Genomic DNA, 13,525 nt, shown 5'->3' with positions numbered 1-13,525 from the left:
TCTAACGTAGCTACAGATGACTAAGTAATTTAAATATTTCTTTCTAGAGCTTCAACAACGGGATAGCTTGAGAGCTTTGGGAATGAGGTTCTCTATTCACTCCTCAATAGGCACAGGCAACACAGCAGCCCTGCAACCTGCCCCCACCATCCTACCCACTGCGCCTGAGCAGTCGTTCGGAGGGCCCAGCTCTCTGCCTCTGCGTGGGAGGATAGTTAATTCAGTCTCCGTCCCTGTTCTATCTTTAGCCTCTTTACCACTGTGGTCAATCAGGGTGCCAGTTGTGGAGGGGTTTATTCGTGAGGGGGACCACATACCTAATAGGAAGAGAACATCAACTCCTCTCACGTAGGCTGCCGAGCAGCCATCAATTGACCATGATTCCTGTTCTCTACCAATGTGTGAAGATTTGAGCTTCATATCCCAATGTCAACCCTCCAAAATTATGTATCTTGCATTAATGAAGCTTTCTGCTATTTTTTCCTTTAAAAATCAATTGAAAGCCGCTCAACATTGTCCAGCTTAATTATTAATGAGCACAGAGCTGGCTAATAGTATTTGCACAGCCTTTCTGTAAACCGTTTAAAAAAAAAAGAGTCCCTGAGAGTCTAGTATTGATTTGAAATATCAACACACCTCTTGGCCCCTGTGTCTTACTACAACAAGTTTGGAGATAGCCAAGATTACGCCCAGCTCAATTTATCATGAGGTAATTCTGGTTTCATCCATGCACTTGATGCAGTTGAGGTATGGCAGAATGCCAGTTCCTTTGGCTAAACCTTTCCCATTGAGGGGTAAAATTATACTCTTCCCCTGCGGAGACCCTTGTGGGAGGGATTTAGAGGGACCAGGAAACTCCATAAGGTTCATCTCCTGGAATTTCCTTCCAACTGCCCCCTTATGTAAGAGGACTTGGAGCTGAGTATGGAAGAGACAGGGAAGGACTTCTCCTCTCACAGAGAGCTGTCTGCTCTGCATCCCCCCTCCATCCTGTCAGCACAATTCCTGCAGGAGCTGCTGCTGACATTGGCCAAGCACTTTGGACTTAGGAAACTCCTTCTTATAGCCTGATCCACTGTCCATTGAAGTCCATAGGCGTCTTTCCATGGACTTCAATCTGCTTTGGGTCAGGCCCTTGGAGAGGGTCCCCATGGGGAACATCAGTGAACACACTTAAGGAACATTAACAGGGCTGGACAGCCACATGTCAAGGGAGGGAGCTGTGCTGGGGAAACCCTCCCTTGAAAACCTGCAGAGCAACCAGCCCCATGGTGCAACTGTGAAGGGGCTTCTGTTGGGACCCAGCAAGAGACAAGATGGCGCAAAGATGGGACTCCTGCCTCTTCTATCTACCCCATGCCAGAGCCACCAGAGCTGAGTCCCCTCCGTTTGCAGAGCAGAGGGGATGATTTGACCCTAGATTTCCAATGCCTGGGAATTAAACACCTGTATCTGTGTTGGGGGCCAGAAGGTCTGGACTGAGAACTGAGGTCATTCAGGTTCATTATTTGTGAAAAATTGGCAGCCCAGGTGACAAACTAGCTGGGCTGACGCTTCAGCCTAAACTTTAGAAGCAACTGTTCTTCACAGTTCTGTAAGCTGATTCGGCCTCTACCTGACCACAAGGGGAGAGGGAGGCTGAGCGCACAAACCGCTTTCAGGTGGACATTTTTGACATTCCTTAGACATCTGTCCCTGTTCTGAGGAGGGCTACTCTGCTCCCTCCCTCCCTCACTTCCCTGGGCCATAGGGGTTATAAAAGCTGATGTTATTACTGTTCAGCATGAATGGCCTCAGCTGTCATCTGCAGAAAGAAAGAGTGAGTTAGTTAAATATGTGTGGAAGTTTTGCACTCTGCCCAGGTGGACAGCACCATCCGCTGTTCCTCCTTGACAAACAGGAGGCTTCAGGTAAAATGGTGCTCGCTTACTTTTGAAGTAAGATCACACTGCAGCTTTAGTTTAACACTGTAAGACACATCCTCCTTCTACTTTGTAAAAACAGGAGCCTTTTGACCTGGCCCTTTTGGTTTTAGATGTTTACTTTGCCTGGGGAAATAATATGAAACAATTAAAGAAACAAGCAAACAACAAGAGGTGTAATTGTCTCTGGTTTACATCAATCACAAAATGCCATCAATGTTTCTAACAATTCATATGGCAACACTACTGAGGAATAAGATTTTGGGGGCATTTTTCACTCTACTGATGCTTGGTAAGTAAATTGATGACAACACAAAATCTCTAACCTCCAGGAGCTTTAATGCCATGTGCTGGAGGTGGGGGGAGAGAAAGGGAGCAACCATCATTATGTCTTAATAACATTGTGGGATGTATGGTTATTTTGATATTGTATTTAAAAAATAAAGACAAAGTAAAAACAATCAGAGCATTCATTGTTCTCAGACCTTTACAGCAGATCCAGCCTTCGTTTCCAAATTGTATGCCCCAGGTTGAGCTGAGTTCCCTTTGGTTATTTCTACCAAGTAGAATAGATAATAGACAATACTCAAATGAACCTGATCCTACAGCTGACATTAAAATCCCATCATTGCTGAGTAATGACACGTCCCTCCACCTGGCTGCAGAGTTCCTTTGCTCTGCCAGAAGCAAGGGAGAGGAGGATACAGGACTGGGCCTCATCAGCCCTTCTTACTGCTGTGGCGCTGGGAGGACTCAGAACCCTGCAGAAGGGTGACCACTCTCCCAAAAGCTGTGAGGAGGAGGGAAGAGAGGAGCACACCTTCTTCCAGCAATCATGACAATTTTTCTCTGATCATTCTATTTAGTGGGGTGTAGCTTGCTGGGAGGGGCAAGGGCACGAGTCTGGGGTTTGGCCTAGTAAAAGAGGGCAAGCTGAGACATGAATATTATTTGTTTAGCATAGTGTGCTCAGTGCTGTACGAGAGACAAAGATAAAGACTGTCCCAGTCCCCAGAGAAGGTCGAGTGTTCTGAGAAATCCAGAGGAGGGAATAAAGCAAGTTACTGTTTCTGTTGTTATATTATTTAATTATCAGCCTGAGAGTTTTCAAACAGGCCAGCCTCAAGCTCTCTCATGCTTCATCTGCTTTCTGTCTGCTTTGATAATGCAATGCAACTGGCAGGCTCCTCAGTAGCCTCCACATGGTGGCGCTGTCTCACCAGGCTTTGCAATGTTTTCATTCTGCCTTCCAGCAAGGAAAACAGGGGACCTACATAGCTGGCTCCTCACTGTAGGTCAGATCCTGTGGGGTGCTGGGTGCTCTCTGCCGCAATTGATGTTAAGCACCTGAGCACCTCTCCGATGCCACTTGGGACTCAATTTTCAAAAGTGACTAGTGATTTGAGGAGTCTCAATTTTTGAGTGCCCAGTTTGAAACACCCTAGAGGGCCCCGATTTTCAGAAAGCGCTGAGTCACCCATCTCTGAGAATCAGGCCCATTTAAGGGGCCCCAAGTTTGGCTTCCAGAGTCACTTTTGAAAAAGCTAGGCACCGAACTCACTGCAGGATCAGGCCCATAAAGCTGGATGCTGCGAAGTGCCGAGCACCTTCAACTCCTGGGTACTGGGGTTCTTTTCCAGCAAGAATCACCATTTCCATTCTATAGCAACGCCAGAAGTGCTGCCTCAGGGAGCTGGTCTCAGAGGCAGGCATTTCTCTATACTCGATACCAGTCATGTTAACATCCCGGTAAACATGTTTTCTTTTCCAGGTACAGCTTGTAGCAGTATTTGCCCAAATTAGAGTGAGTTTGCTCTGCAAACTGCACTTACCTTTACCAGATACAGAGCAGCTGTTCCCTTTAGGTTCTCGCAAGGGCTCTTGTTTGCATAGACTTTTGTCAGCAAATATACCACCCTAAACAAGCCACTCACTCGTACTTTCCAGTGCTGATAGGGGAGTCATGAGCCCTGGCAAGACACCTTCCTCCTTGTCTTTTCATTTCATTAACAGGCAGCTGCCCCCGCGCCGGCGCCACCAATGATTTACTCACACCATCAATCATGTCACGGGAGTTGACCGAGTCTTACAGAAATATAAAAGACAGCAGCAGAGGTTATTAATTCTTCCCTCAGTAAAAGCATTTTGATCATGCAAAGCTGACCCTCTCTTCATTCTCTAAATCTCCTCCTGGGAATAAACACCTCCCTCATCACAATGCTAGCCAACACCTGACGTGACAGAACCCCCCACACACCCAGCACCGGGAGAGCTTATCATGTGGTAGCCGGAGACAAGAGCCCTGAAAAATGTTCAGATAGTGATGGTCCCCTTTGCCCATTCAGTGATGGTAAAGCAAACGGACCTGCATGTGGACTTTGCTCCTGCTCCCACTGAGTGGGACTGAGCTCCTAATGTCTGGCTTTGGCCTTCTCCCTCAGTCACAGCTCTACCCCTCCCTCCCCCGACACACATTCTGAGTCCAAGGTGTGTGTCACTTCTGGAACAGGGGAAAGTGAATTTTACCAGCCATTTCTTGAGAACCATCCTTAGAAGAATCAAGGAAACTAGCCCAGGGACGTTTCATGCCTGAATCGTGCTCATCAACCTGAGTTTAATCCTGCCATGCAAGAGGAAATACTTCCTTACATTTGGTTTGTCACAGAATCACAGGACAAGATTCTGCTGCCCTTCTGCACCTTGAGTAATATTTTACTCCCCAAGTATGCTGTTTATTTATTATTTGTATTACAGTAGCACCTAGAAGCCTTAACTGAGACCAGGGCCTCATTGCACAAGGCACTGTACTGACACATGGCAAGAGACAGTCCCTGGCCTGAAGAGCTGACAGTCTAAATAGACAAGGGACAAGAGAGACGGTGGCTTATTATCCTAATTTTACAGTGAGGAACTGAGACACAGAGACCATCCTTCCTCTCCAGCAGTCCCATCTGATGGTTCAGTTACCAGTGTGAAATCTGTTTGTAAAAGTTGTAGCAGATGAATAATTCGTATGATTTAACGTGCTCTTCTGGCTGCTGAAATGAAATGACCCTGGCTGGCCCAGTGTTTCATTGATGGAGATTCAGTATGTTAGGGATTGGTATTTTCTGGAACAGTAGAGTTATTGACAGCCTGTACAGTTATATTTTCAGCCAATTTACAGCAATCCCTCCCTCTCTCCCGAGGAATGAGTAAGTGGCACAAAAGAGGCACTTGGAATATTTTATTTAATGCATTATTAAAATATACTGCTCAAGACAGGCACTGGTTTGACAGAATTGTGGAAAGAAGTCTTCTTGACATAGAACCATGCAGCAGAAGTAGCAACAGTGAATTGACACTAACTGACTCCCGCTGAGGATCTGTCGCTTAATCTTCTTCTTCCTGTTTACATAAGATGATTACATTTATTTCTTTGAATCTGCTTCTGGCCTATGGCCCATTACATACACACACTATACGAGCCAGCTGAGTTGGTAGATCAAACTGTAGACCAGCTACAACAGTCTCTCTAACATACAGAGAAGACAGACAATTCCTTATCAATCACAGTTGAGTTGTCACCTAAAAGAGGAACGAAGGCTGTTGCCATATTCCCTACGACAGCTGTTTCACATCTGTTGCAATTAACTTTACTGGGCACAGGCTCAGAGGATACCAAAAGCTTATCAGTTGTACCTGGGAGAGAGTGTTCTGGTGAGACTTGTAGCGACAAGCCCATCCCATAAAGAAGATGGGTGGAGCCAGCTGTAGATAAAGGCTTCTAATGGTTTGACATCTTTAACAGTAAGTGAATCTTTTTGGAAGGGACCTTTCCTGAGGTCCCCATATTTTCTCTGCCCTGTGGCCCCACATCACAACAGGGCTCCATATCCCTTTTTAGTTGAAGAGGGTGGAATGTGGACTGAGAAAGGGGACTGAAAACAATGCACAGTTCCCCTTCCCTATGACATGTCCCCAGCCCCAGTGATCACAGGGAGTGAGGGGGAGAACCTGAACTTGAATCCCCATGTGGGAGTTCAGATACAGTGGCTGATTCAGGTAAGTTTGGATTTTTCACCCCAGGCAGTTCATATCTTCACATATTTGAGTGTATTTTGAGGGGAATAGAGCAAGGAAAATGCTTGGGTGGGAGCAACAGTGCTCTGCTGTGACGATCATGAGATGTGCTCTGGGACCCAGACAATCTGGGTTCAGTTCCCAGCTCTGTCATAGACTTTGTGTGGGCACGTTACTCTGTGTCTTAGTTCCTCATCTGTAAAAATATGGGATAATAATACTTCCCTCTCTCACAGGAGTACCGGATACTACTGTGCTGGGCACTCAGATACTAGGATGCTGGGACCAGAGAAGTGTTACCCCAAAAGTTGGACCTAAGGCACCCCAATACTGGCTTGCCTATAATTCTAAATTGATCATCAATTTATTTTGCCCAAATGGGTAATAAGGTGGTGGCCCGCCCTAGAGGAATTGCCAGGGTTTTACCAGGGGGTTTGTTTCCAACTCACAGAGGACTCCCCAGAGCAGGCAAATCCTACTAACCCCTGGGAGGGCCTGGATGCAGCCCTCCGCTCAAAGGGTTGACATTCAAGCAGTAATTCTTCAAAAACAAAGTAGTATTTATTTAAAGGAAATAAGTAGTTACAATGCATTCAATAAAGCAAGAGGGAATACATTATAATACATAAGATAGAATAGAACATTATTAACTCTTGTTTAGAAATTATACATTAAAGCAGTGCAATAAAATAAAGACACAAACTACACAGAACACATAGCATGCACAAATCATATAACGGTTACAATGTGATACTTAAGGCACAGAGAGACCCTGCATATATATATATATATATATATATATATATATATATATATATATATATATATATATATATATATATATATATGTATACAAGCCCTACTACAACGCTGATACATAATACTGCACTTATTACAATGCAGCAGACGGAGCCTCTTTCTCTCTCTATATATTTGAAGACATTACACATTTGTACATGGAAAAGATGGCACACTTTAACATTACCATTCTGTGAGCGATGATCGAACAGTCACAGAATGGGGTGGGGTGGATCTCACTGAGAAGCAGGCATTCAGCTTTATTTACAAGCACACCCAGGCAGTCTTTTAAAATAGACAGAAAATCAGATACACTCCTTCACACTCCCTCTGACCATCTTTTGGTCCTTCTGCTCTGCCTGGACACAAGAGAGTGATGGTTGACCAGGCTGTCTCACTGTGGCTGCTGCCTCCAACTGCTGCCTTAGAGTGCCGTCTGCTGCTTCTGTGGCTGTTGTCTTCTAGAAGTTGTTGTTTGTTTGTTTGTTTGTTTGTTTGTTTGTTTGTTTGTTTGTTTGTTTGTTTGTTTGTTTGTTTGCTGCTGCTGCTGCTGCTGCTGCTTCAGGTAGCTACTTCTCTTCTCCTTGCTGGTTAATCTTCTCTGCTTGGTTCCACACCCACACACCAGCCAGCTAGCTGTCAATCTTATATTCAGAGTCTGGCACTCTCTGATTGGTTGCTTTTCCATGCTCATAAATTAGCATAGATCCTCCCTGCCTAATTATACTGGCTCAGCCAATCAACTTGAATTTATCAGCCTAGACCCTAATCCTGTCTAGATCCTCCTTCTAGCTATTAGCACAAGTCCTCCTTCTAGCTCCACCCTTCAGGCATTTGGAAGGAAGCTGAGTCAGGCCTGTTGAACTCTATTTCACCCCTATTTCTTAACTGCTATTGGTTAACTTAGTCTGTGTCCTTCATTTTGATGTTTTCTAATAGAGTGGCCATTTTGGATTTTTCACTATAAATTATCATTAATTATTACTTATTTAAAATCTTAATGTTAAAACTAACTATTGTTTTATGCAAGCTAAAGCATTATGATACTGTCACCAGCATTGTTATGCAAATGTGGAGAGGTGATTTTCACGATGTTTTAACCCCTCTTTCTAGCTGTTTTTTTTCTGCGTATCTCTGTCCTAGGTGCTGCAAGGTTTTTCAGAACAGCTAAAAGCAAAATCTCTGGTTTCAGAAGTAGCTAGGTAACTAGAAGAAACTTCCTCCTTCATCTGAGGGGGTCTGTGGGGAAAAAAACCCTTCAGTTTCAGTGAGACCACTTGCAATATTGCTCTGCATTGTCATGTTGGTTACTGCAGTATGCTCAACTACAGGTGACTTAAGGGGAGTAACATGAGCAACGGACCCAATGTTCTATGACACGTTGACAGAATTCTCATTCATTGACTTGGCTTGACATTGTCTAAGGTCATTTAGCCAGACATCTCCTGAGAAGAGAGCTTTATGTGATTAGATTCTCTAACCTCCCATTCTCTTTCCTTTTATTAATCACACACCAAAGAACTTCTGTCTTTCAAGTGCTGCTCAGGCTAAATTAATCAATCAAAAGCAAAAAGGCAACAATGGTACATGCCTTCATCACTTCTCGGTTGTACTATTGCAATTTAGTCTACCTGGTGCGCAGAGAGATGGTCACATTATCTCTTGGCAGGATAGACAGGTACACACACACCCATGCCTTCGACTGGCTCTCCATTCATTTCCAGGCCAGTTCAAAGCCCTGGTATTAATCTAAATGGACAAAGCTATATCAGAAGCCATCTCCCCATACAATATACATTGAGAGATTGGGGACATTGCAACCGTCAAGAACCAGGGTGAACGGGTGAAGCATCAGAAGCAGGGTGTTCTCAGAAGAGGGCTATAGTCTGTGGAACCCTCTGAAGGATTTAACTGAGCCCAGGACTAACAGTGTTAATGAAAAAAATGCAAGACAAACCTTTTGTCCCAGAATGGCGAGACAATTTCTCTCGGAGGAAGAAGTTTCTGCATTCACATATTCACAGTTGAAATCCAATCCACACCCTTTATGTAAAAAATAATTGTGAAGCAGAACATGGAGATACCCCTTTGAAGCTCCCTTCTGACATTTTTTAATATTCTTTAATTTTCTGCTTTTGCATTTAGGGTATGTTTACACTAAAAAAAAAGGGTGTTCTTAATTCTGGTTAGCTAAGACAGTTTAAAATAGCAATGAAGACATGGCAACATGGCTTTTAACTCAGGCTAGTGGCTCAAATTAAAGCCAATAGGGGAGCCTAGGGTTGAACGTGAGCTGCTAACTCAAGTTAAAAGCGGAGTTGCCATGTCTTCACAGCTTTTTCACTCCAGTTAACCATAGTGGGTTAGCTAATCCAAGCTAAGAGCACATGTTTTATTTGCAATGTAGAGATACCCATAGATACTCTACCCCAGTGATTGCTGCCTTACAAGAGTGAAATGAACAAAATCAAATTGAGGGGACTGGACAGCTTAACTGACTAATGCTGTGATACAAACCCTTACCCTGTAGGTATTACTAATTCAAATCCAGCTCAGGTCAGTAGTGACTGAAACTGTTGCTATCTGATGACAGTTGAGTAGCCTCAGTCCAATTCCCTTTGGGCAAGTGTCTCCATCTCCACTACTGGCACTAATTGGTAATCCTGTTGGCAGCCTCAGCAGAAGGGTCAAAGACCTGAATAAGCCTGGAGTCTGAACTAACCTCTCACCCCTTGATACCTCAGGGTCAGTGTTGAGGCATATTGACAGGGCAGTGTGTGCTGGACCTGTTCCGGCTCAAATACTCAGACCTGTCAATCAGGCACTTTTCAGAAACATTATGTTCACATCCCCACAAAGGCCATGTGACATTTCTGGCCATAAATAAGGCTTTCATGCACCAGGACAGGTTTGACGTTGCCTGTTTCCTATAGACACAATTAGAATATTTTACCAGGCAGAAATATTTTCAACAGATGGCTCTCGCTTTTCAAGGAAGTGTTTGTAACATATGTCTCCAGCAGAGCTGGTGGGCTCTCTGAAGACCTGCTCCTGAGGATTCCAGCCCAAACAGACAGCAGTGCACAAGAGAAGCAGCAGTTGTTGTATTATAGCCAAATGAGAATGTCAAGAAACCTAGCCAATGACATTCTAAGAGCAGATTGTTTTAATCAAACATTCTACTAAAGAGGCAGAAAACCTGATTATCATGTTATCTACTCTTCTCAGGCTGGGATTCACTTTGATGTGACAACCAAGTATAACAGTCTAGTGGTGGTAGGGAGCGGGAATTTACACAAACTTAAGAAAAGGCTTCAGCAAATGAGATGGGTCCTGCCAGGGGGAGGCTGAAAAGAAAGTGATTGCAGAAGTGGTCTGTGGGACATGGATTTTTGCCCACCCTTTGGGACAGACCTATTTACTGGGTCATCTTTATAATGTACAGTAAGTTCTTTGGGGCAGGGAGTGTGTCTCAGTATTTGTCCATATCACTCCTGGCACAATGCAATACCAAATGCTTGTGATTACTAATACTCATTATTTTTAACAATAACCATAGAAGCTATGGAGATTGATGTGTTTTTCTAAGAAACACTTAAAACAACCCCCGAAAAACAGAAAAAGGCAAATGTAGGGGCTGGATAGCTATCCATAAAGATGTAGATAATACTCTAGCTAATACATGACAACTTGTAAGAACTGCACCTTGCCATCTGGACAGGGAAAGAAGCAGAGGCAGCCTCGCTGACAGAGAAGTGATTGATCAGCACCGAGATGCTGTGAAAGAACAGACTAGTGTTACAACATTGATTTCTCTCCTTGCCACAGAGGCCATTAGACACTCTGGAATCAAATGTGGCACCTCCCAGCAATATAAAGTACTGTTACAAGCGGGATGAAACCTTATGATGGGTTAAAACCTCATTCACACTGATGTGGGAACACATCCTTTGTTTAAGATAGTTGTAAGAGACAGCTAAGGAGTCACACCTAAAACAAGGCCTATTAGGGTATGTCTACATGGCAGAATCCACCCCACGGCAGTGAGTGTCAGAGCCCAGGTCTACAGACTTGGGTTCCTGGGGCACACGCCATGGTGCTAAAAATAGCCATGTAAACGTTCCTGGCTTGGGCCTGAGTTCAGGCTCTGAAGCCTAGGGAGGGGTGTAGGTTTCATGTGGGAATCTTGCTTGTCATGCAGAAGGTGGTGGTGGTGTTGGGGGAAGGGTGCAGTTCAGCTATGAGACCTTACAGAGACCCTTCCACAGGACTGGAATCTGCAAGTGAGGAGTGGGTAGGTCACATTGAGAGAGGGCAGGGATTTGGGGGATGCCCATTGTCTCCTCCACTGGCCCAATTGTGTTTTAAATAATTCAGCAACAGGGAGGGATGTGGGCTTTGAGTTGTGGGGAGCAGCAGTGGAGGATGACAGAGTGTGAAGGCGGGTGTTGAATCCTTTGCTACGAGTGATGTGATTTTAACAGTAGACACCTTTATTGCTAAGTATTACAGTTCACCATAGTGTCCAGGTCACGAAGTGGTTACAGACCAAAATAAGCAGAGAACAACCTCAGGTGACTGGGGGGAGGAGATTGAATGAGGGAAGGAAAACCTTCTGCATTCAGATGCAAATGCTACAGTAGCCAAAACTACAATGAGGTGCATGTTGTCATATTGGAAAGACTCAGCTGGAGCTGCTGACCAGAATGCAGACTCAAGCAATTATCTGTGAGAGGTCACTCCAGGGTCAGCAAGATGGTAGGAGTTTCAATGACAAAAGAGGAGAAACTTGTTCAATGCATACCTTCAACCCTCAAACAATTGCTTATTTCCTTAAGGAAATCTGTTATGTCATTGTCACTGTTCTGCAGAGGTGCACAATGTATTTATTTTTCCAGTATAACTATATCTTTTTCCATTTGCTGTTGAGCTTTTATTTGCTGCCCATAAGAAGTCAATAAATCATCATCATCATCATCATATTTTACTTTTACGGGGAATGCCTTTCATTCGGAAGGATATCACACCGCATCACATTACATATATATACACACAGCACGGTTGAAATGCAGCCGTCCCTGGGGCAGAGGGTGTCAGCCTATTGGCAGGCCTCCTGCTGCACCACAGTGGAGATAGGGGAATTTTGGCTTAGGACAGGAAGGCTGAACCTACCCTTTTGCTATGAAATCTTCACTGTTCACCTCTAGATCCTTGACTACAGTAAGCTGCATTGTAGTTATTTCAGAGGGATGGAAGGAAGAGTTCACTCTTCTAGCATTTGATGTGACTTTGTGGCTTCAGGGAGTAGATCTGCTTGAAAAATTGTGAATTTAATTTAATTTAATTAGTTCCATCACACTTTCAAGATGGAAGTGAAGAATTCCTAATGTGGACTTGGGCCAGGCTCCCTCCTTTCCACTACCCAGGCTGTTTCTGTCCTGGGACTCAGAAGCTGCCATATTTTCAACAAGGCCTAACTCCAAGCTTAGGAACCTGCTCTGTGGGAAATGACATTCTACAGGGGAAACTCGTTCACAGAACATGAGATCTCTTGAGAGGCTGTGTGTGTGTGTTGGGGTGAGAGTTAGGGACTGGAAGAAAAAACATAAGTAGTGATAAGAAGGTCTATCGTGGCGTATGCCAAGGAAGTGCAAAGTCTGTCAGTAGACACTAAAGTGATGACAATCAAACAGTTATAATGAGATAAAGCACAATATGGATCAATTCCGCTCACCTTACTCACACTAGCAGTTCCACTCACAACCAGAGGGCAAGCTCTCATTGCCACTTTGAATGTCTTCCTTGTTCTATGTTCTCACAGCTATATCTGAGCTTTGGAAATGCTACATAAAGTTGTTAAAATACTTTTTATCTCTACTGCTGACTTAAATACTTGCCAGTCAATGGGATGACTCACATGTTACAGTTAGGAACATGTTTCCATCCTTTGTTGAATCAGGGCCTTAGGGCCTGATCATGAATGATTGTGAGCATCTCTTGCAAGGCACACCTGGAACACTGTGTGCAGTTCTGGTCGCCCCATCTCGAAACAGATATATTAGAATTGGAAAAGGTGCAGAGAAGGGCAACAAAAATGATCAGGGGTATGGAACAGCTTCCATGTGAGGAGAGATTAAAAAGACTGGGCCTTTTCAGATTAGAAAAGAGATGGCTAAGGGGGGATATAATAGAGGTCTATAAAATCGTGACTGGTGTGGAGAAAGTAAATAAGGAAGTGTTATTTGCTCCTTCTCATAACACAAGAATTAGGGGTCACTGAATGAAAGTAATAGGCAGCAGGTTTAAAATAAACAAAAGGCAGTACTTGTTCACACAATGCACAGTCAACCTGCAGAACATGTAGCTAGGGGATGTTGTGAAGGCCAAAACTATAGTGGGATTCAAAAAATAACTAGATAAGTCTATGGAGGACTGGTCCATTAATGGCTACTAGCCGAGATGCCTAGGGATGCAACCCCATGCTCTGGGTGCCCCTTGACTTTGGCTGCCAGAAGATGAGAATGGGCGACAGGGGATGGATCACTTGATTGTCTGTTCTGTTCATTCCCTCTGGGGCACCTGACATTGGCCGCAGTCGGAAGACAGGATACTGGGCTAGATGAACCATTGGTCTGACCCATATGGCCGTTCTTATGTTCTTAGTTCTGGGAACCACTGAAGAAGAAACTGAGCACACTTGTCATGCGGTAGCCTGCCATTGGAGGGCACCGTAGGCTTGTCAC

The sequence above is a fragment of the Chrysemys picta genome, chromosome 1 (genome assembly GCF_011386835.1).
Source record: "Chrysemys picta bellii isolate R12L10 chromosome 1, ASM1138683v2, whole genome shotgun sequence".
In the NCBI taxonomy this organism is placed as follows: Eukaryota; Metazoa; Chordata; order Testudines; family Emydidae; genus Chrysemys; species Chrysemys picta.
The sequence above is the reverse complement of the archived record's forward strand: the minus strand, read 5'-3'. Positions refer to the sequence as shown.